Genomic DNA, 25,558 nt, shown 5'->3' on the forward strand with positions numbered 1-25,558 from the left:
TGTAAGCTTAACTAGAGCGTGAAATTAACCGTTTTTATAAATGAGTTGGTGAAGGGAATTGTTTATCAGGTACTTGGCACACATACCAAAGACAAACTTTGCAAGACTGATAGTTAAGTGCCTGTAACATTCAAAGAAACAGTCTCCTAATAAAACAGGTTTTAATTTGTCATTAATCCACACTATGTCCCAACCAATCACCTGTTTTATTAAATGGACATCTTATTTGTTCACAGCAGTAGTGTATACTAATGTACAGACCTGTGCTTTATACCTTGCAATTAAAACCGTGATGATGAGCACTAATATCCACGGCCCTGTGCTTTAACCAGTGCAAAGTAACAGCAGTAGTGTGCAGTAATGTCTAGAGACCTGTACATTTGCCAAACCAAGGTTCCATCAGTGGTGTATGCTAATGTCTAATGACTTTAACCATTGCAGCACATTTGTATGAGGCAGTTTACATAATGCATTGATTCAATCAGGTGTTTTTGGTCAATCCAGCTTACTCAAATCCCCCAAACCCATGGCTCAGGGGAGCCAATCAGTGTGCCTGTCCAAATGATCAATGTGACGGGCCGTTTCAGCTGGTGCCAAACACAGGTAATGGAGGTTAACCCAGGGTTAATGTGGCTATTTGCTTGGCTATCTCCGCACCGCAGATGGTTTGTGCTTTAGCCTGTGGCTATAGCCCCCACACAGGTGCTGCCAGTGCTTCACACATGTCCACAAGTGACCTACAAATCGGGCAGGCTGTTGGAACCTAGAGCTCTCTTCAGAAAATAATCCGTATGTCCCTCACAATTAGCCTACATCGGACTATCTTCATTTAGCAGACACTAGATGGATGTAATGTTAAGTGAATTAATGAGCCAGTGCCTAACAACTATAAGTTCACTCGCGTCAACCTGGAACCATAATGCAAAACACCATATAACAGTAATTTGAATTCAGTAAGTGTTTGAAAGCAAAACCCAGGGATAGTGTTCAGTTGGGCACTCCAGTCGCATGCTGGTTTAGCAAGCAAATGGATATACAGTTTGCAATAAACATAATGGTATCTGTGACAGGCCTTACAATGGCAGGTCTACCGTGGGTGGAACATCCAACCAGATGCTTTCTTTCGCTGGCGGAACAGCCACATGTGCCTGTAGAAAGGGAGTCATGTCCTTAGAATTATACTTTCTTTCAAGAGTGAATGAAAAATACACTTGTTTAAGACAGAATCTGAGTGGAAATGCTTGCTTTTATGTATTTTATTAGCATTTATTATTGCAGATTTTACTTGATCGTTCTGCTTCTTATTAGTTTTATTTTACCAGTCTTACCATTTAGATTTCTTTTGGCTTGTTGATGTTATCATATGGGCTTTTAACACTTTGTACTACAGTTCATTGTATGAAAAAGTGGTTAAAAAAAAGTGGCAAATAAATGTATAATTTACTTATTACTTATCCTACCTTGTCCCTTTAAAGAGCATGGGTCTCACTTTGAATGACCACTGTCTCACCTTTCATATACCGTTAATGCTCCTGTACTGCACATTTTTCTACTGCAGGAGGACTTTAATCATTTGTTGGAACAGCATAAAAATTACAGTAAACCTGCCATGTATGGAAATGAAGGAATAATTAACTTCCTGCCACAGTGCTGTTTACTCAGTGGCAGTCAGGGCTTAGTGCTTCTCTGCATTTGCAAATGAGGGCTTATTTATTAGTTACTTCGCCAGTGCCCAGATATGGCATCATAATTATGGCTGGGTGTTTGTCACAGAAGTCGTGGATGTCACGGATTCTGTGATTTTAGCCTCTTTTTTTGGTAGGTCTGTGACATTCTCCTTTAATTTTATTTTATTTATTTATTTTTGCTATTTTTGTGAATTCCCCTGTTTTTAGTGCTTTCTGTGATTTTTCGGCAGTTTTGGATTGTGACTGTCAACCTTAACAATAGCCTTCCGTATGGTTTGTATGGGCCTACGTGTAGATTATGTGCTGGGATCAAGGTTCATGTTTTTGTGCTGTTGCAATCAAATGTTTGATAACCCCTGTAAACAATGTTGATGCCGGGTGCTCCTTCCCCTGTTACGGTAGTGTTGTCAGTGACAAAAGGTGCTCCACCAAAACCAAAAGCTCAAACCCTGCAACGTAGCCTGCAAAATGTTTGCCAAAGCAAACTTTAAAGAAATAAAAACGGACTCACGGTAACCATGTTTTAGTATGTTAGCAATGCAATTTGATCATGCTGTGTTTCTAACATTGTTCTGTGAAATTAAAGGCAAAAAGGCGCGTTCTTTCATTCCATGATGGACCAAAGCATTTAAATGCATCAGCAAGTCAATGTAATGTACTCCTATTTGTTTTTTTTTTGTTTTTTTTTTTTTTAAACAACAAGCATTGTTACTGTTCTTACAGTTGGAGATGATATTTTAATAATTTACCATTATTTGTTAATTGAACAAATTAATGTGTTTTTAAAATACTGATTTCTGCCTCCTTTTTTCAGTTTCCCATGGTTTTTAGCAACTGTGTTGTGACCGCTCTGTGACTTTAGCCAATCTTTTCTGTGACACACTCAGCCTTATTCCTAATGAATCAGTGGCAACGGTGGCTTTTTGGATCTCCAGGGTTGAGTGGGATGCCGGTGGTGGGATGCAGGACGAGTAAAGGGAATAGAGGCATCTAGCTCCAGGGCGTCCCATTGTGACATCATTGCAGTGTGCCGGAGGTCCAGGGCTATTAGAACATCCTGTCTCTTCATCAGCGGGGGTGCATCTAATTACAGTTTACACAAAACAAAGGCCCTACTTTGGAAATGCAGGGGTGGGCAGACATGATGATCTGTATCTATATCTGCCTCCGTTCAAACAACACCATTATCTGCATCTGTATTCGGGTATTGAACCGTGTGCATTGCAATTTTGTTTTCGAAGCACCAAACTCATGGTTTAGCGCTGACCTACAATTAATCGTGACGTAAAATAATCTCTCATTTCTGTTTAAAGCTATATTTTACAAATATTTTTAGTTGCTTTACATTTATATATGCGATACTGGTATTTTCAGCATGGGGTACCAGATATGTATTACTCCTGCAGACAGATTTAATTGATCTTGCTCTTTGAAATTTCCTTTTGGGAATTAAATTGCAGAAGTTTTTAAAGTGGCAATCTATAATTTTTTCACATGAAAAATGCCATAGGTTATTTGTTATCTCTTCACAGTGGCATTTTTGTAGCAATATTGATTCAGTGTGTTTGCATTCTGTAATTGCTCCTATTCATGCTATTTTCCTCTGGTGTCGGGGTGATGTCAAGTATTCAAATATGATGACGCACGCACAGGAACTTGCATGCTGAGTGTGAAAGGGCGAGTTTCTAAAATCCAAAAAGTCCTAAAATTAGATTTGATATGTTGCTCAATATTATTGTGCCAGATGACATTGCTGATTTTCTCTAGGCAGTCTTCTTTCTCCAAAATATGCTACCTTTAGATTATTTTCTAAGAAAAATAAGCATTCAGTGGGCTAATAGTAGGCCTAATGGCTTTGTTTGATAAAAAAAAGTTGGCCTGTAAAAACCTGTTTTTCTGTCCCATCAGTGTTGAGGGTGTGAAAATACAGCTTTAGAGATATAAGTGGTGAAGATGTTGGTGTATGACATTACCTGATGATAATGCACTGGCTTTGTCCCACTGAAGACCTGTGGAAGTGCTATTTGTGTCTGAACTGCTATTTGAAAAGCAACAGGATTAATAACCTTTGATTATACACTTTGTTGTACGTCGCTCTGGGTAAGAGCGTCTGCCAAATGCCTGTAATGTAAATGTAAATTATGCATTATGCATATTTCAGTCTTTTTGATTCTTTGGAGAACTTTGAAGCCTGTGTTTTCTGACCTGAGGTCAGATCAGGTAATGCTTATTCAGATTAAGGTGCTGCTCATTGTGAGTTGTGTAGCACATGCGCTCCTCAACCACCAATCAACCTATGTCCTTTGCCCCCTGACCCCGGTGTTTCTTAAATCCCGTTTCATTAACCACTTTTCGTCGCCACCGCACGAACGCGGAGCTGATTATGCAGGGTTACCATGGCAACCGAGCCGAAAAGCCACCGCTTTTGCTCAGGACTACGTCCAGGCGCGAGGTATTTTAATCAGATTTTTGCTTTCTGGCTCGTAATCCACTCCTTGTTTTAAGTATCGCGCTTCCATTCATGGGTATTTCCAGTCGCATGCAATGCCAGGAGACGAGAGAGGAAGGAGAGCTTTGGGTATGGAAAAAGCCGCTGGAACTCCGGGGAGAAATGCGCCGGAAAGACGTGCGTGTTTGCCGAGGCGAGCCGGGGCGTGGCTGAGCTCGAGTCATCCGCAGCGCAGAGAGGGAGGCTGTATCTAGTGTTTCAGGTCTCACTGCTGTGCTCGAGAGGCCCTGTGAGTAACTATTACTGGAAGGACAGAAAGAAACGCTCCAAACAAGATTAGCATTAATTTAAAAAAACTGCCTAACTTAGCTGCAGGTCAAAAGAGAGGGTCAGGCCGAATTTGTCATAGCCACCTCTGTACAGGACATTGACCTGTGCCACAGTACCCCCAAAAGAGCATGGCAGACTGGAGAAAGTCTTACAAACAAGAGAGAGAGAGAGAGAGAGAGAGAGAGAGAGAGATATGCTGGTGCTCCTGCAGATTAGCAGCGCTGACACTGTAGGGAAAGGAAGTGATGAGGCACTTCTTGGTTGTGTCTGAGACAGCTTACTTGCCTACAAGTTATATGCACCTTGCCTACTATTGAGTATGTACAGCTTGTTATATACAACTTGTATATTCAATAGTGGGCATGTTTCAGACTTCCAGACACAACCGTTCTTTCTCTGTCTGTACCTCTGGTGACCTGCCCCCCCCAGAGGTCATCACGGACGGGGCTGGGGTGGGGGGATGAAATTTCAACCACACTGATCAGTACAAAAAAGGCCCATTGCGGCAATTGCTATAATTTTAAGTAGCATTTGTTTTTGTCAAAGTAAACATTTAAATTATATTTATGCACAGAAGACGCAATGAAAGCAATATAATGAGTGAATGTTGAATGTTGGAAGCTCTCTCTCTCACTTCTCTCTCTCTCTCTCCTCCCTCCCTCCCTCCTCTTACTGTTTCACAAGCGATGAATGTCAAAGTTTATTTTTCCTTTTTTAGCTGCTTATTGAAGTATCCGTGCAATATCCAGTGTTTTTGGAGATGTATTAGACCTGGCATGAACTCCCAGTATAGTAAAAACTAATATAAAAAATGTCCATTTGAACAAAGAACATTTATTATTTTATAATGTACTGAATAGAGTTGTTTTGGTTGTCTGCCATCTAAAGGTATTAAAATGTTTCTGTTGAAATGTTATTGTCAAAGTTGCATGTCACCCAGTTAATTAAAATGTGATTTTAGTTCGCAAATTTCAGAAATATAATGGGATTAATTTTTTTAGTGCAATGTATGTATAATACATAATACAGTGAACCAATTTAGTCTTTTTTTTTTTTTAAAGGCTTGCTCAGTATTGGCACTTTTACATAAAAGATGGGGCCTTATGAGATTGGGTTTTCATTCTGGCTAATCCAAAGATAATTAAACCATACACAATGACATTCTATTCACAAACCCCGCTGGAAAATTTGCTCATACTTTTGTCACCGTGGACCTTTTCTGAGGAGAACGTTACTGACTTGAACACCACACATACATACTGGCATATATCTTGCAGAAATGGGATCATTTAGTCTTCACTGTAATGTGAGGAGCTAGGATGTATGAATCTTGAATGATGAATGATGGGCGGAGCTAGAATGTGTGAATCATGCCATAATGGGTGGAGCTAGGATGTGTGAATCATACCATAATGGGAGGAGCTAGGATGTGTAAATCATGCCATAAAGGGAGGAGCTAAGATGTGTAAACCATGCCAAGCAAAGCAATGTTTGAAAAGTGTTGTCTTTTGAACAGGCAATCTCAAGACTGTTTGCCACAGCGTGATGCATTACCTGATTGAAATAGTGAGAAAGCATAATGACCCCACCTATTTTGAAGCTTGAACCTGCTACCATGATAGATGTCTCCTCTGTGTGCTCTAATACCCTGGGTAGTGCCCATTTTCTCAAATCCTAAGACAAGTTTGTGTTTTGGTGCAGCAAACGTCTAATTTGATTCTGCTATAAAATCAGAATCAAGTTATTAGTGGCACAAACAATCGTTAACGTCATAATGCAAACCAGTGAAATAATGCAATGTGCTGCAGTAGGTGCAAGAGGGATTTTTAGGATATTGTGTTAAATGCAGTTTAGCATGGAAGAGTCAGAGTTTGTTGAGCCATTTTGAACTGGTGGATCTGTGATGAGCTGAAGGCTCCAGATCATTCAGATGTTGCATGTACAGCGTTGAGGCTGTGTGAAGCTGAGGCATTAATCTAAGGCCCAGGTCCAAAGAAGAAGCTGTCATGGGCTGATGCTTTAGAATCTGTTGAATCTGTCTGCTGATCACTACATCCCATCTATCAGTTAAAACCAAGCAACGCTGTACATCTGCAGGGTGGGAGGTCTAAAAATAGCGCACTCTGAATGTTGTGCTTAGCCTAGCTTGCTTTTGTGCTTAGCCTAGCTCTTCCAGTCTGGGTAGTGTAGAATATAGTAGTGTATTGTTAGGAAACTGGGCTTGTAACCTAAAAGGTTGCAGGTTTGATTCCCAGGGAGGGCACTGCCGTTGTGTCCTTGAACAACGTACTTAACCTGAATTGCATCAGTACATATCCAGCTGCATAAATGGATCCTATGTAAAAGTGACTGTGGATATGAGCCTCTGCTAAATGTGTGTAATGCAATGTAGTAGTCTATGCCATGTCTAATACCACAGAAAATTCCAGTTTAAGACAACTGTAATATCGTTACCAAGCACTCCTCAGAATGAAATATGGGAGCACTTAACCCAAATCAACCATAACTGGATAACAGGCTCTGACTTTATTCTGTAATTTATATGGCTTTGTGTTCAGGGAATTAATTTAACAGACTGTCATGCTCCCTACACAAAAGAACAAAAATCTGATGCAGTAAATGTTAAATGATGGACAACCAGCAAATGGAATATTATGCTTTGGTTGTAATCTCTGAATTAATGAGCCATTACCGTTTTCTGACATTAATCAGGCTCTCATTTATCTTGCCCAGTCGAGCCCCGTTTGTCTGAGAGGCACCGGCAGCGATCCTGCAGCTGCTACGGAATTCATGCAAAACCGAAGCCGGACCGGGACTCATTATGCCTTTGAAATATGATTGTTTCAGGCACGCCGAGACCGGCGAAGTCTGGCTGGAGATGAGAGAGAGCTCACCCCCGCACAGCCCTGGATGTTCTTATCACTCTGATATATATCTGATATATATTGCAGAATTGTGTGCTGGATATCTATGGCCAGGTCAGGGTTATATTTTGTCCTGTGTGCTGGATATCTATGGCCAGGTCAGAGTTATATTTTGTCCTGTGTGCTGGATATCTATGGACAAGGTCAGGGTTATATTTTGTCCTGTGTGCTGGATATCTATGGCCAGGTCAGGGTTATATTTTGTCCTGTGTGCTGGATATCTATGGCCAGGTCAGGGTTATATTTTCTCCTGTGTGCTGGGTATCTATTGACAGGTCAGGGTTATATTTTGTCCTGTGTGCTGGGTATATATGGCCAGGTCAGGGTTATATTTTGTCCTGTGTACTGGGTATATATGGACAGGTCAGGGTTATATTTTGTCTTGTGTGCTGGATGTATATGGCCAGGTCAGGATTGTATTTTGTCCTGTGTGCTGGATATCTATGGCCAGGTCAGGGTTATATTTTGTCCTGTGTGCTGGATATCTATGGCCAGGTCAGGGTTATATTTTGTCCTGTGTGCTGGATATCTATGGCCAGGTCAGGGTTATATTTTGTCCTGTGTGCTGGATATCTATGGACAAGGTCAGGATTATATTTTGTCCTGTGTGCTGGATATCTATGGCCAGGTCAGGGTTATATTTTGTCCTGTGTGCTGGGTATCTATTGACAGGTCAGGGTTATATTTTCTCCTGTGTGCTGGGTATCTGCCTCCCACACACCCCCACATGCTTCCCTCTCCTCCTTCACACCTCACCTTCGCTGCTATTTTTATCCCTGGTCAAATTCTGTTGCCACCATGGACCCTGGTTTCCTGGGTGAAAACGTGGAGTGTGTGCCAGCCCTGACACACCTCTAAACATGCCTGATCCCTCTCCACTGTGCGCTTTGTTGTTGAAGGCTTAAAATAGCAGGTCTCAGGAGAACTGAGTCTCACACATGTACATGCACAGAGACGCGCACGCTCTCACACTCATACGCTCGCTCTCACGCACAGTCATATACACTCACACTCACACACTCTATGTGCTTACTCTCACACACTCAATATATGCTAAAGTTCATATACTTTCATATATGCTCACTCTCACTCTCATGCACTTAATCTCTCTCTCACTCTCGTATGCACTCACTCTCTCACACACTCTCATATGCACTCACTCTCTCACATGCACTCATGTGCACACACATACTGTACACACACACACTCTTTCCCATGTGAACACACACACATGCACTCTCCTATATGCACCAGCTCTAACGCGCACATACAAATGCAGGTGCAGACACACACAGATGCACACACACACACACACACACACACACACACACACACACACACGCCCACACAATCAGCCATCTCACCTCTCATTTCTCACTTGAAATGTGAACACAATAAAGGCGCACAGTGCTGACACATTTAGCAGGGGTGGATTCTTTTCATATTCATGGCACCATCATCACATCACAGCAGAGGTCTGCTGTGGTGAGTGTGCGTAGCCCATAGATCTCCACCCCCATTTTCTCCCACGTTTACCTTGGAGACACGGGGCACAGCACTTTGATTGGACGTTCCCAAAATTTGAAGCAGGTACAGTACATTTTTGTGCCCAAGTAAAATGCCTGTGGTGCCGTTACAGAGGGTCTGATTAATAATGCACTGCATGAGAAATCCACTGTGAGGCACACTACAAAGCACTCTGAGCGTTTCGCCAGGGCCCCCGTCCGCTCTGTGGCATGTGTGTGTCCTTCCTAACTCATCAAAGGGGGGGGGTCTGCCCTGTGAAACGCTGCCTGCTGCTTTTCTGCACAAAGAATCTCGGTTTGGTGCTGTGCTCGAAGCACATGGCTGACCTCAGTACCCCCCTCACATCCCCCCCCCTCCCCCGTCCAACACCAGTTATTCATTCTTTTTTAAACTGAGTTGCGCTCATTCGCTCAGGCTCTGGGTGGGTGGGGGGGGGGCACCTGCGTGGGGTGGAAGGAGGCTGGCGGCGGTCTTGGTGTGTGTAAGAAGGAGAGTAGAAGAGAGAGGGAGGGAGATCGAGAGAGAGAGAGAGAGAGAGAGAGAGAAAGAGAGGGAGGGAGGGAGGGGAATGGAGCAAATGGGAGAACAGTCTTATCACAGTGCTTGACTGAGAGTAAGAAGCTTCCTGGGGAAAAGGACAGCGCATTCCTTCCTCTCTCGTCGCCAGGATTCCGATTTTCCGCCTGTAGAGAGAGAGAGAGAGAGAGCGCACTCCGCCGCTCCGAGGGAGGAGAGAAGAGAAAAAAGGAACAACTGAAAGAGAGAGGAGTTCTGATTCTTCCTCATCCCCTCCACGTGCACCCCCCTCCCTTCTCCCACACCACCTTTTCCAAAACTGCCGGATGGGTAGCATAGCAAAGTGAACCACTGGACGTCAGAACCTGTCAGGTTCCCTCTCTCTGGATCCAGGTAACGCCTGCATATGGGCCATTGAGCCATATACCTGTTTGTACTTTTGTTTGTGTTTCATGTGCACTTATGAACGTGTGTGTATCTGGTTCTGTGTTTGTGTGCGCGTGTCTGCGCATGCGTGTGTGTTTGTGTGAGTGTGGGTGTCAGGGAATAGTAAGTCAGTCAGTGTTAGTAAGTTTATTTTAGATTTACACTGCAATTCACGTAGTTATCCAGGTCTAAGTCGAAGACTTGTCTTCATCAGTCATGATTGCACAAGCTAATAAGTTCCTAGTCAGGTGATTGGCTGTGATTATAGGACTGATCCACTGTGGTTCTGCTGTGGCCCACCTCATCTCGCTCTGTGCAGACACGCGGGGACATCCTCTCATCCACAGTAATCGTAGGAAAAGTTGGGCATGCTTCAAAGTTAGATTTCACATCACATTCATTTTACATTGGGGAGTTTGTGAGGGAGTGAGGGAGTCCGTGTCTTCTTGGTGACAAAACACAGAAGATCAGATCTTTAGAGGTGTCCGCACACTCTACCCTGACGGTCGGGAGACAGCACTTACTGTAGCGGTAATAAACCCACCGGGGAGATGCCAGCTTAGAACCCCGTAGGGGGGTTTGAGGAGGTGTGATGTGTCACTGCGTCTCAGCTGTCTGAGTCGCTTCTTTGGCTGTAGACCCGTCTTGTTTGGGTTGATGAGATGGGTTATGAAATTTTGGCTGCATCCAAAAGAGCAGGCAGGGTGCCAGTTCTTCCTCTTTCCTCAGCGCACACATTACACAACGCATCCGTTAACTCGAGCGGTTTGTCTTCATCCCTAACAGGCTTTTGAACATGTTCAACCCATAATTCCTCAGTCTCTGAGACACAGAGTTGTGCGCCAAAGTGTGTCGACAGCTTGGCTACCTTGGTTCCTGGCGGTTTGCAGCCACCACAGGAAGATAAAGGGTTCCTTAGAATACCAAAGATATCAGATGCACCAAGCTGCTTGTCAAGTAAAAAAAAAAAAGGTTTTGCAGTACTTTGGGGTTCAGTATGTGATACTTCCCATGGTCTGAGATTTAAACCTGACCGGGCCAGTGTCAACTGCGTTTGGTGGTGGCCACTAGGCTATACACACAGTACACCGTGTGAGGTGGAGAGGGTTTCAGTGGGTGGGCTAGTACTGAAAAATAATGACCACTGCCTCAGGAACCAGGCTTTCGGGAGTGAGTCCTAGTGGCACTAAAATAGAGTGATACAGCCTAGAGTCAATGGGCAGTGGTTCTTGACGGTTTCCAGAGAAATGGTTCCATCCGTCTGCTAGGTTTCCGCTCCTTTGGGTGATGTATTGCTCCGTCAGTTCCCATATAAACGATATTAATGTATCCGTTGTTTACCTCAAAGGCTCTCCGTTGCAAATTAACTTTTGAATAAATCATGATAAAAAGATGGATGACAGATGCCAGGCTTCGATGGTATACCCTACAGGGAAGGAATAAATATATATTATTTACGTACAATATAATGCCTTTTACTCTGTTTCAGTCTGGTTTTGCTTGAATCCTTGATGCTGTTAACATTCATGCATGAATAATGAATGTACAGTAGATCAGCAGGTAATTTGTCAGGGTATTATTTCTTGCTGTATTTTACACCTTGTTCACATTGTTCAGTCTTGATGCAACCTCGTGTCAGCTTTTACTGTCATTTCCCTCTTGCTTTTTTCATAGAATTATTGCTTATTTTGATTCAACCTGACAAAAAAAAATCAGTGCCAGGGTTGATGGTTGATTCATGAACCATAAGGTTTTTGTCTTTCTCTCAAGCAGGCGAAAATTGAATAAGGTAAAGAAATGGGTAACTCTTTATTGCATAGTGACCTTGAAAAAAATGTGTTCCTAAAAGGAACATAACATAACAGAACATAACATAAATCATTAACTAAGAAGCAGCAGCAATGCCATTATGGGCACAAAGGGAGGTGACTTTTAAAACTAGAAAGCTGGACCAGAATTTTTGATCGTCCTTGCAAATTATTGACTAGCATTGTCTGAGGGCCATGGTGCTCTGTTACACAGATACTCTATTTTTTTTTTAGCAGATACTCAGTACCGTATTCTGCCCCTGGCACTGTTGAAGTGTTGAGTCCTGATTTGCTGGCTCATTATAAATATTCATGAAAGGGGAGGCGGGGACAGAGCATCCAATGGCAGCGCAACAATGGACAGCAGCAGTCCTCAAACAGGTGGTACATACAGATGCCCATATGCAGTCATCTGGTGGCTGGAAGGAACAGGTGGGATGCATGGGCAGTAGATGATTATCTGTAGTCAGTAGAGGTGGAACCTGTCACCAATGTGCCATGACTCATTCAGCCCTTTACAGAGGCCTCAGTCTTTACCCACTGGAGCGACACAGGGAGGTGGGGGGGGGGGGGGTTGAAGCCCCTGGTTGGATGGGGATTTTGGAGCCACAGAATCTGAGTCACTGCAGTTAAAATCTACAGCTGTGTAAATGTGTGAGCTGGAACATCGTGAGCGAGCTGTAAACCTGCCAACGTCGTAAATTCATCCACCATGAGAGCATCTAAGCATATAAACAGCAATAATTATTTGCTTGGTGCTTTATAGCACCATCACATTAATCAGCCATTGACGTGTGCATTATTAAGGCATGATTAATATCGATAGCAGTGCCTGCCCTGAGTTAGACATAAGTAATCAATAAAGAGTATTTTATTTAGTTGAGAAGGCCCTGCTAATCAATTTTTGAACTTAATATCAGGTTCCCCAAAACAATTCAATTTAATGGCATTAGCAGATGTTGCTGCAGTCCATTATTGGTTCATTTATAGGGCTGTAATTATAATAGCAACGGTAATAACAGGGGAGAGTGGAACAGCATAGGTGATCCTCAGCAACCCCTTTTCAGCCTACTTATAATGCCCCTCACTCCTGGATGAGGTGTGCCGATGCTCTATTCAGCTGCATGGTGTGTCAAGCCGGTACTTTGCAATGCATTCATGGCAGAATCAGGCATGCTCTTCCCTCCTTGGCCCCACCCCTTCCTGGCCACAGCCCATGGTTCCTATGACCTCTGCTCCACCCACCCTCCTCCCATATGGCTCTGGTTTTGGCATAAGACCAGTGTAGTCTCAAAAAAGTAGAGGACTATCTTTTCAGCCACTTTTTAACTGCCTATCAGACACCATAATGTGGATGTCAAAAAAAAAAAATTCTTTAAGGCCCTAAAGTTCAGAAAGAAAAATTGGAAAAGAAATGTAGCCCTCTTTCTCTATAGTGTAAACCACTATACTAAAGGGCATAGGGGAAATTTTGCAGCATTTTTTTATCTGAGAAATACTGCCAAAGTAAGACTGTGTCGTTCAATGCCTGATTCCGAGCAGCTCATACATGCATTTATTGCAAGTTGACCTGATCGTTGCATTGTCTTGGTCATGTGAAATCGAATACCGTACGCAGTCCCTACCGTACAATGTATAACCGTATCTGTTTTGATTATAAAGTTTAGAAACTTTAGAAACTTTTGCTTGTTTTTGAAGTGCTAAATGGGTTAGTATCATTATATTTCTGAATGCTTATCCAAATATGTCCCCAGTAGAGCCCTAAGATTCTGTAGGTGTTGACATCCCACCGGCTTTTAATTAGTATTCTATCTTGGATTTTATAAAGGTTTTTAAACCGTATCTTTTATTGCACATTCATTTTTACTTTTCTCTCATGTGTTCTGCCTTTTTCATTATTGCTGGTTTCTGGTTTTACTTTTAATGGTCTCATTTAATTGTGTTCTTTTTCAATTAATTATTTTTATTTGAAAGACACAGGGTTGCTAAGCATTGTACAAAACGTGCTATATAAACACTTTTTATTCTCTCACTGCTTTGCATTCTTAGTACTGTTATTTTTTCGCTTCTTAAAAATTCCTGGATTTTTTCAGTCTGCCAAACATCAGTCCTGTCAGAAATGAATAAATGAATCACGTGTGACTGCATGACTGCGAGCAGGACTTACAACACATTCAAACGTCACTCATCAGTGGGGCTGTCACAGTTATAGCTGTCTCTAACTCTTTCTTTCTTTCTCTCTTTCTCTCTTTCTCTCTCTTTCTTTCTCTCTTTCTCTCTTTCTCTCTCTTTCTTTCTCTCTTTCATGCATTGTTTTATTTCCTCCTGATAGAGAGCATTCTCCAGCGTGCCCCCTTTAACCCTCTGACCCCACGCAGCAGTGGGAAATGAAGTTTTCCTTGTCTTGGGGTCCCGGCCGATGTCTTGGGGTCCCGCCCGATGTCTTGGGGTCCCGCCCGATGTCTTGGGGTCCCGGCCGATGTCTTGGGCTCCCGCCCGATGTCTTGGGGTCCCGGCCGATGTCTTGGGCTCCCGGCCGATGTCTTGGGCTCCCGGCCGATGTCTTGGGCTCCCGGCCGATGTCTTGGGGTCCAGCCCGATGTCTTGGGGTGCCGCTGGTTCCGGGTCTCATTTTCGCAGCAGCAGTGCTGCTCGTTCCATGGCTCGTTTCGGTATTGGCCGTGCCGCTGCACGGACCTGTTGGGCCTGGCGGTCCGGCACCCCCCCGGCGCGTTCCGGCCGTGCGCACGCGTGTCCCGCTGTGCTAGGGAGGGGCGTCACGCGTTCCTCTCGGCTCCTGTAAACACACATCAGGGCAGGCACTTTAGAAACCTGACCTTTTCTCTTCGGCTTTCTGATCTTTTATTTATCAGCTCATTTCCACCCGAGTAGATGCGCTCTGAGTGCTGCTGTTTCTCAGTCTGGGCGAGGGCATAAACAACAGATAGGAATGACATCAGCTCTTGTGTCTCCGGCACAAGCAGGATATAAGAAGTGTAGTGTTACTCAAGAGCACTGGCGAGGAAGCGCTTTCAGCATATATTACATAACTGTACCATATCTCTTAAATTTTAATTAATTTAATTCTGAGGGCCGATGGCAGCTGGCTGTACTGAGTGTCTGTGCTCGCGGTCAGTGCCCACCGCTCAGCTTTGTCATACAGCCGCGGCGCACCACGCGGGTGGTTTGTTTAGAGCCAGCAGAGCTTCTCATGGCGCAAGGCCTCTTCTGCTTGGGAAAGTATACAAGTAAACAGAACTGTGAGCAGAAGCACTGGATAGGTCAGTATGTCGCCCAGATCTCTGCCCAATGAGGTGCCCGTCGCCCTATGGCACCCCTGGGTCTCTTCGCAGTGAGGTGACCGCACATCTGTTTTACAGGCATTTATTATTTTTCCGCCATTTTGTTATATCGAGTGGTATTCATAGGTCCGTATGCTGGCTGAAACATCCTCCATAAATCTGGGTGGGCGCAGACGAGCACACTTCCTTCTGTGAAGCTCGCTCCTCCAGACACCGACTCACCGCACACCTGCGGAACAGTGCAGTTTAGGTGTTGAAGTGGTGCGCGCAGTTCCCAAGTAGTCACGGGTGAACGCTCAGACGTGGGCAATCCCCACGGGCGAAACTCTGGGAGGTGCCGCGGCTAACTGCACCCTACCCTGCTGGCCACAGTCCGCACGTGTGCAGTCTGGATTCAGTACCGGAGCACAGGGGCACATCCCCTCACAGCAGCCCGAAATCTCAGAAGGATAGCCCACACCCCAGCAGCAGCTAACCTATTGGACATTGTTTTAAAATGTGTACTCGTGTCTGTTCTGGCTGATGTGGTGTTTATGTATTAGACAGAGATGGACGTTAATGAATGAAAGGTGTGTAGGCTCCCTGCTGTAAATGAGATCCCAGGTGCACAGTGTTCTCTAAAATCACAGTGAATACAGAGCCCTGGGTCCTTAAATATCACCATCTTAGAGGGAACATGACTGAGTAAATACATAATGCAGCGAGCCTGCTGTCTGGAACATAATGTATGCGTTTTTTTTATTTCCTTAAGGAGAGAGGGGGAGAGTGAGAGGGAGTGGGAGAGGGAGAAGGACAGATATAGAGACACAGACAAACAGAGACGTGGAGACACGGAGAGAGAAGAAGTGTTATAGTAGTGGCCTGGGCTGGAACTGTGCCTCATGGGAGAAGGAGAGGTGATAATACGGTGCAGGGATCGATGAGAGAGCAAAAGCTTTGGCTGTGTTAAAAATAGCAAGCGTTCGCCCGGGGGGGCACCACTCTCAGTGCCGTCAGACAAAAGCAGCCAGCCGCGACCTCCCAGGTCACACTTTAATCTCTCCTCATCCCGCCCCCCATGCGGTGGCAAGGTTATTAAAATAAAGAGATGCCCCCTCCCCCTCCGTACCAGACAGGTAGCTCATGCCCTCCCCAGCCTGTTCATTACTTCACTCTCTCGTCAGTGCCCCAATATACATGCCACCTACCAGTCATTTCAACCTAAAATTACATTTTTTATTGATATAATTATAAATATTATAATATTTATGGGCTGCTTTCATAGACAAGGATTGAGCCTAGTCTTGGACTAGAAACATTTCCCCAATGAAAATTTGACTTGAACGAGGCATGAAATGGCCCTAGATTTATTATTATATCTTTACAGAAAATTTGTCACCTTACCCAGATTATGCACATTTTTTGTCATCTGCGCTAAAACTTTCCATGTGATAGTAATGTTCCCCCAGTATAAAGATGACTCTATAATCACACTTCCCTCAGGCCATAAAACCATCCACTTTCCCCAGCTGCTATCAGCCCAGCGTATACTTTAATAGACTCAATTAGTTCCGCCTGGACAGAACTTTGATTGCTTTTTGGATTATTGCTTATTTTTTAATAATCCCACTATCAATAAAGTAGAAATCATTAGTGTCAAACAACAAAACTAATCTACAGCACTACACTGGAGTGTGCTGCTGTTCCCCTTTGCATAAAATGATCATTGTTATTAATGGCAGTAATATGTAAATGCAAACAGGAAAGCAGACAGCTAGTCTACGGGGGAAGTGTTGGAATGTGCTGACAGGAGATTTATTCTTCCAAAGTCCTAACGCTCATTAAAAATCACATGATATTTTTCAAAACAATATGGGTGCTAACATGGGCCTATCCACTCTAGCCTTGCGCGGCACATCTATGCCTCTCCACAATGCAAGCCTGGTGAAAGCAGTGCAGATCAGACTAACTTTTCAGGAAGTAGCCAGTGTTTTCTAACTAATCATGTTGATTTCTGTGGCGACACATCTAAAGCGAAGGTGCTGATTCGTGCATACAGTGGACTATGAGGCAGGGGGAAGTGGTTGCATTGTGAGGGAAGGCGTGTGCCAAATTCCACGATCCGCGATGTGGGTATCCATGCTGGCAGGCCTCTGGCACACCTTTGGCATACTGCTGTGTCCGTATGGTAAGGTGACAGTGTCGCGGGATCCCTTCCGATCTGACTGTCCAGGTTTTTAGATGAAGGCAACGCCAACTGACCTCCCAGTCTGTGACCTCCACAGCACATCCCCATATGGAAGTCAATGGAACTGTCCCCACCGCCTCCCCCACCCCTCTGAAGGGGTGACCATGTTCCTAATGTGCCTTACGTCAGCCGCTGTACTTCAGGAGACAATGTGGTGCCCCCTGGTGGTCAGTATGCCCGGAGGAGACCCCTAAGGACCAATCATGATGAGCCATCTATAACTGTAGAAACCCCAGAAACATCCAGGATGCTTTGGGGGGTTCCTCAGAGTCTGTATGGATTAGTGGGGGCTCGTTACTCACGATGGGTTGATTAAAAGGTGCTAATCTATTCAGTCAGGCTCCTTTCATCTCAGGCTTTGGGGCAGGCTCAGCCCCAGACAGAATGAAGGGGTGAAGACAGGGAATCTCAGCTGTCCCTGGCCTCAGTCTCGTCTTACAGCCCGCCGCTTCTCTGAGGCACCTGCCCATCTCATCGCTAGCGCGGTGCTAATCCTGTAGCGCACGTTCCTGCAGATTGACATTTCTGTGTGCGCCCAGAATCCACTCAGAGAATATCAGCCACCCTTGCGGACACGCCCTGGTTTTCATGTGTTTGGAGCGCATTGATTTATCAGTCCCAGTTTATTGGATGCCGATCGCCAGCCTCTCTTCCTCTTAGCTGAGCCACAGTAGCATGCCAGAGTGTGTACCATGAGTTACACAGCGTAGGTGTGAAGTTTCCATGTTCATACTAATTGGGGGGGAAAAACACGTTTGCCTGTTTGCACCTGAGAAACCGTGGGGGCCCCTCCCCCCGACCGCCATCATCAGTGCGCAATTACCCAGGAATCCCAGTCGCACCTGTGCCACCACCTTCCTGCAGCCTGGCTGAGATCACCATGGCAGGCGCACCAAGCCCCGCCTTGCAGAAAGTTCACCTCGGTGACATAATTCATAAATAGTACGGGAAATGATCGTTATGGAAACGCATGTTGTACTGAAGAGAGTGGTTTCCAGTGTCTTTGAGGGGCAGATTAACCACTTCAGTGCCTGCCTCTGCATTTAGGCGATGCAGACACTAAACTGGTCGATTATTTAAACTTGCGTTATCTTGAAGGCTCTGGGCTAGGAAATTCACATCAGACATCATGGTGTTCTGCACCAAAATGCAAATGGGCTTGACTGAGGAAGACTTTCCTTCTTGCTTCCCCCCCCCCCCCAAAACCCATGATCTGGGATGACCTTGGTTACTGTGGGGTAAAAGCCCCAGTTAGCATCATGTAAACGCTAGCAGCCTGCTCGTTCTGCAGCTGAACTGTATGTTACTCAAGAACCAAAGGTGAAGAATCTGGGATAAAGTTGTTGCTGGGATGTGCCCAGCCATCTGCAGTCCACAGTACTGCACTGCTCCCCTGGGGGGCTAACAGGACAGAAGGAGCGGGGTCTTGCTTTGTGTGTTTTTGGCGCATTGGTGGTCTAGATTGTGCTTTCCATTACATTCCATTACATTAGACGCATTTATCCAAAGCGATGTACAACAGTGCATTTCATAGTCATCGACAACTACAAAACACAGGTTTAGTAAGATACTATACTTATTTCGCACAGCTATTTCTAGCCAAAAACACAGTTTAGTTCACACAGTGAACACTATTCTGACCTAATCTCTTCCAAGCCAACTAGGCAGAAGAACAAGCTACAATATTAGGACAAATACAAATTAACAAAAAGTTCTGGAATGGGGGCACATGTAACGAGTGTCATGAAAGGGGGGGATTTAAAGTGAAATGATATACAGATTGATGGTAGTTAGTCCAGGTATAGTCTGAAGAGATGAGTCTTCAGACCATGGCGGAGTGAGGGAGAGGTTCGAAGAGGGACATGGTGTTCATTCCAGCACTGGGGAGCTAGGGTCTAGAAGCTCTGTGAACCCTTTGCTCGGGTGGGAGGGGGTACAAGGCGACCTGCTGCTGCAGTGGTCGAGCAGGCATATAGAATCAAATCATGTCCTGCAAGTAGATAGGGGCCATCCTGTTTGCTGCAGTGTAGGCGAGGGTCAGGACTTTGAACCGGATCCTGGCAGCAACCGGTAGCCAGTGGAGTGACCGCAGCAGAGGAGTGACGTGGGCGAGTTTGGGAAGGTTGTAGATGAGTCGGGCAGCGGCATCTACAACCTTCCCAAATTCTTCCACGTCCGCAATTGATAGACAACATGGTGACCCCTACTCTCACACAGACAGTCACATGATCAGATAAATAATGCATAGGATCAGAAGAGGCCTCTGATGAGCTTAATTAGTGCAATGCATGCAATGGCACCAACAACAATATGCCAACGCGTCAAGGGAAACATCTTTAGTAGAAAGGCATTTGGTTTGAAGAAAAACATGTAGATCTTAAAACTGCAATATACAAAGTGTGACTAAAAAGAGGTGTTGGTGTTTGCTGCTAATTAAGATAAATCTTACTTGATAGAGAGACTATTTTCAACTCCTGGGGAACCTGTGTGTACTGAAGTGTTTTGGGAATGAAGTAGGTTGCTTTATGACTGCATAGCTCAAAATAGCTTTGTTAGTGCTGAATCTTTCATTACTGGTAAAAAAATACAGGTCATCAAGTGGCACCCTGTTTTAAAACACTTTACTTTGTTATTTTGCTTCTGGTCGCTCCTTTACCATTGTACCATGGTAAGTTGCATGCACCTTTTATGATGGAAATCAGTGAGTTTGATCTAGTTTGATGCATCAGAAGTGATTGTATATAGTTTTTTTGCTGCTCCCAGTTGGGTTTCTAGCCTCAGTTGTTGGTAAAAGCAATTATCAATCAAACCTGTAATCGAGTCAGCTGAGAATCTAAAAAATTGGCCTCAACTACAAAGCCTTGCTGTCACCATTGCCAAATTCATATCCACGCATATGGGTTTTAATGCAGCATGTCAGAAAATAAAACACAACCCAGTATCAAAAGCAGCCTTTTCTATAATCACTTAAATAAAATACATTTTCAACATTGCCTGCTGGAAGAGTAGAATTAATCTTAGGACTGTCATAATTTTTTCATTGGCACAGATTTGCTTTAATTGCTGGAGGTGAAAATCAGTTAAATCCTTATTTCTCTTTATGTTTGAATCTACTTTGACATTGTGAGGTAGATCAGCCACAGAAGCAGTAAAAACCCAAAACTCATTACGTTGCCTGGCTACCATATGTCTCTCTTTTAGTACATAAATGATCTACTCCAGCAGGGAAACTACATCCTATAAAAACATAGGAAACATATCTGTCATCATGCCTTGCTGTTTCACGCTTGCACACATACAGTACATTCTATGTTCATTACTAATGCGTAGGCACACATCACACACACACACACACACACACACACACCAGCGCAGGCACACATAATACGCATTCGCTCACACTCGCACAAAATAAGCATTGTGTACACCTGCACACAAACATATGTGCAAACTCGTATCGCACACAGAATACACACACACACACACACACACACAAATCAAAGCTGGTAAATGGGTTGTGCTGAAAAGCCAGGAATAGAGGCAGTTTCAGAAGCTTGCGTAAGTCTTTGTTTGCGACTGTTTACTTGTGATTAAACCACACTTTAGCACTTAAGTGCTGAAACAAGGCGCATCCAATCTTCTCATTCACAGCCAGCTTGTAATTTGTCACCAGACCAAATGCCCTTTGTAAGAAGGTTAGTCCTGTCCTGCATAAGAGCTCAATATCTTCTTCATAACATCTTCATTAGCACTAAACGCTGAAAACGGACGCATGGTGTGTCACTTGGCGCGTCATAGCAATATTGCTCCTTGTTTCAGTGGTGACATCATCCACCATATCCCTATTTGTGGTTACTGACGTTTGCATTTATGAATGTTCATGTAGACCTGAGGAAAGGGTCATTTATTTCTTATAAGAGGTGTATAGATCTTATGAGGAACCATTCATAGGAAGTGTTTTTTTCTGTGTGGTGCTGTGTATCTTAGCGCTGTTGATAGCTCTAACAGTGGAGCCCCAGCAGTAATGGGGGTGATCAGTGGAGATGCAGTACCACACGGATAAAACCAGCACACACTTTCTATGGATGGTTCCTTGTCATTAGCACTTCAAAGATGAGCATACACCGCAAATGTGTTTTCTGTTCTTATGAGAAAGCTTTCATAGGAAGTGTGTAGTGATTGTTATCTGTGTGGTACTTCGTCTCTGAGTGCTGTTTATTGCTCTGACGTTAGACCACCTGCAGTAACGGGAACTCTAACGGGTGATCAGTGGAGAGGCACATGTTCCATTTTGCACCAAAGCCGTAGAAAGGTTGAGAGGTCCTGGAGAGCTTCCTTTGATGCCCGAGGCGCTAGTGGGGCTCTGTAGACAAGCCCGGCATGGAGCTGGTGAGCGTGCCAGGTGAGCCTGCAGTCAGGGCATACAGAGCAGCAGCGACAGGTAAAGGAGCGGAGTTTATCATCCCTGGTGGTGTGCAGAAGTTCGCTCAGCGCCCCCTTCAGGACATTATGTAGGCTGAATCAGCTGTTCATTTTAATTCTTGTTTTAGGGTGGGTAATGCTGAGCTTCTTGATATATGTGATTCAGCACAGGTGTCCTAATGTTTTAGTACAGGTGGTATTAATGTTTCAGAACAGATGCTCTAATGGTTCCACACAGGTGTCCTAATGTTTTAGTACAGGTGGTATTAATGGTTCAAAACAGATGCTCTAATGGTTCCACACAGGTGTCCTAATGTTTTAGTACAGGTGGTATTAATGGTTCAGAACAGGTGCTCTCTCGCTGCAGTGAACAGATAACTCTATTGCTGCAGTGGGAAAGGGAGCACACACAAGTCCACAAAATCTGCAGCACAAATGAGCTTGGTTTCCCATTGACCTACGGCTGCCTGCCTGGATCCAGATTCATGAGCCCTGAGGCACTGCACGAGCCCAGTGCAGATTCACGAGCCCAGTGCAGATTCACGAGCCCAGTGCAGATTCATAAGCCCAGTGCAGATTCACGAGCCCAGTGCAGATTCACGAACCCAGTGCAGATTCATGAGCCCAGTGCAGATTCACGAGCCCAGTAGAGATTCATAAGCCCAGTGCAGATTCATAAGCCCAGTGCAGATTCACGAGCCCAGTGCAGATTCACGAGACCGATGCATGCTTGGCATACAAAGAGGCCAGCACCGTCCCTCAGTATCCAAGCGCTGTGGCTATATTATACTGTATTGGGACAATATACTGTCTCCCATACCCCCTTAACCTTTTTGAGGGTCATAATTATGTGTGGCTGTTGTTACCACAGATGAGGACTGTGCAGGATGGATTTCCTTTAATTGAACCTGCGTGTGGCCCTCGATGGCTTGTGCCCATCAGCCCCGCCAGCCAATAAGCATAACAGGAGCATCCGCCTCTGCTGTTTTGACGAGACCAATTAAGGATGCTGTGTTAAGGCTTCTTTTTAAGCTGAAAAGCTGAAACGCGTGCCAGCCAGGTGGTTCAATCAGTCGCAAATTAGTCGAGTTTTTATCGACTTCTGCCGCTAGCGCTTCACAGGCCTCTGATGTCTCCTTTACAGAAATGGCATTGCACGGGTTCAGGTTGCAGTGAGACTGCAGCTCAAGGAAGTTTCAGCACTATTATATGCACAAAGATTCAAATGCAATCATGTTACCGAATCATTTTGCTGAATTACTTGGCGGAAATCAGTACTGCACAGGCGGCGAATTGCTCCACCGTTGTGTGTATTTGCTTCGTAAGCCACGGTACGAACAGCGCAGACGATCAACCCCCTCACATTCCCTCGCCCGATTGAGAAAATGCACTGTGCTGTGGGAGGAGCAGTGGATGTGACCCATGTCGTGTTCCACGGCTGTACTGTGTGCCTTTCATTGGTGGGCGAGACGGCATTCTCACGGAAACGCAGCCTATTTTAAGCCCTTGTACAAGCTGCAGCTAATGAGGGGGCGGAGTGACAGTGCTCTGACAGGATGGCTGAAACTCGTTCTCGGTTGATTGGCTGTGCAAATCGTTTATCACCATGTACGAAGCACAGTAAACTTAAAATACGGCTACATTTTCATTGGTTAGAGAGAAATTTATCCAATGCTACTTATTTCATAACCTGGTGCTCAAAAGTATCCATTAGTACTGGCTTAATAATGAATAATAATGGCTTTTTAATGGAGGAAACTAAAACTCTCCATAATACAAAGGAGAATTTCTGCTAGAATATGCATCCGTTTCTAACACAACTTCCTTTGGTCCCCCATAAATAGCCGTTAAGCAGAATTATTTCCATAACACCACAAGCTTGAACTCAAGATTCAGATTAATCTTTGTCATTTTTTAATCATATGTGAACTGTCGCAGTGCCCTCAAAAGTAATTGGCACACTTGATAAAGATGAGCAAGAAAAACGCTCTGTAAAATAAATAACACAGCTAATGAGCTGTTAATCGCAAAAAACTGTTTGAAGTGAAATGCATTTGCCGAAAGCCTCAAAAGACAGGAAATGAAATAGACCAGGCCTAATGCTAACATCAGCCTACTCTCCATCAAGGAGTATCCGCACAGATCTTTGACAACTGCCACAGCCCTGTGTATGTCTATCTTAATTCAAACAAGATGTACTCACCACTGGGCAGATCTTATTCATCCTTACTGATTATAATAATCATAAGATTCTTATAAGAATCCTTAACTCTTCTGATGCCAAACCCAACACTGGTGTTCTTGAGAGCAAAATTGACCTTTATGTCCATCTGATCAAAGTGCTTAGTTCAGATCGAAGATTAGTGTTGGAACTTCCATTTGAACTGGGTGTTATGGTCCAGTGAGAACAGCATTGAAATTTTTGCCTGAACTGAGCATGTTTATTTATTTAGTAAATGATAATAACCTACTTACTGCAACTAGCAAAGATGTAACTTTATGAATGTGAAAGTGGTTTATTATGCATGCAAGACAGTGAAGGGTAAACACTTTAAAACTGTTTGTTGTAAAGCATTTAAAATGAATTCAAAACAGGTAACAAGGAAACATGAAAACCCCTTGATCAGTGCAATTTAGTTGCCCTGGACAACCAGGCAACTGTTAATGTTGAGCCCAGCCTGGCCTAGGGGCAACTCTGATAAAATGAATCTGGTTATTAGTTAGGGAATTGGAATCATAATAGTGTGGCTTGAGCAAGTGGCCTGACCTAAATTGCTTTTTATCCATGTACCCAGCTGTAGACGAGGAGAATCTTGAAGTATGAAAGTTCCCTGAATAAGAGAGGCTGCAGAGTCGTAATGATACTCTTTGTACCCGTTTATAATTGGACAGCCCTGCTTTATCCTCAGGTCACAGTGGCATCAAAAAGAACTTGGACAACTATGATTATTCATATTATGCTCCCAGTAAATGAATAAGCCCTTTCCACTTGTGGGAAATGTTCAGTTTCCATTCCAACATCCAAAGGCTGTCTTTTATGAGAGACCATCCTCTGTATTTGATGACCTTCAATCAGGATATCTGAAATAACACATAAAAGGCTGCCTTTTTAATGAACTCTACATAGTGGTCTAATAATCCTTTGATATTGTGTTTTGGCTAAGTCCCATTGCAGGTTTCCACAAACAGAATGCAACATATTTAATGAATTTAATATTGTGATGAACACATGAACCAACCGTTACAAAACCATTCCCATCATTTTCAAGACATTATTTTCTAGATCATTTTATGTGAGCAATCCCTACAGTGTCAGGAAAAGTATTTACTCCCTTCCTGATTTCCTCTGTTATTGCATATTTGTCACACTGAATGATTTCAGATCTTTAGACAAAATGTAAAATCTGTAAAGGGATTAAGTAAATGCAAAACAAATTTTTAAATTTATTATGTCATTTATATGATAAAAAAAATTATCCAACACCAATATCACCCATGTGCAAAAGTTATTGCCCCCTGAGTCACTTAATCAACCAATGATCTGCATTTAATTGATAATTAGATAGCCAACTCATATTGAAACTTACCATCAGAGTGAAGTAGTCAGCACAAAGTTCTACAAGCACACTATGCCATGATCAAGTGAAATTCCAAAAGAGATGAGAAAACAGTTATTGAAATACATCAGTCTGCAGTGTTTCCCACTGGTTATAATTTGGGGGGGGGAGTTGGGGGGGATTTATTAAATTTTGTGTTAGGGCAATTTTATTTATTTATTTATTTATTTTTACTTTGGCTGTGTCCTCCAGGTGATGAAATCTATATGACGCTTTTCGCATCAAGTTGTACCGGTGACAGAGTGAAACGAATGCAAATGGAACCAAAACTATAACTCAAATTTTTTCAGTAATGGTTTCAGTTACAGACAAACCTTCATGG

Source organism: Anguilla rostrata, chromosome 12, assembly GCF_018555375.3.
Source record: "Anguilla rostrata isolate EN2019 chromosome 12, ASM1855537v3, whole genome shotgun sequence".
In the NCBI taxonomy this organism is placed as follows: Eukaryota; Metazoa; Chordata; class Actinopteri; order Anguilliformes; family Anguillidae; genus Anguilla; species Anguilla rostrata.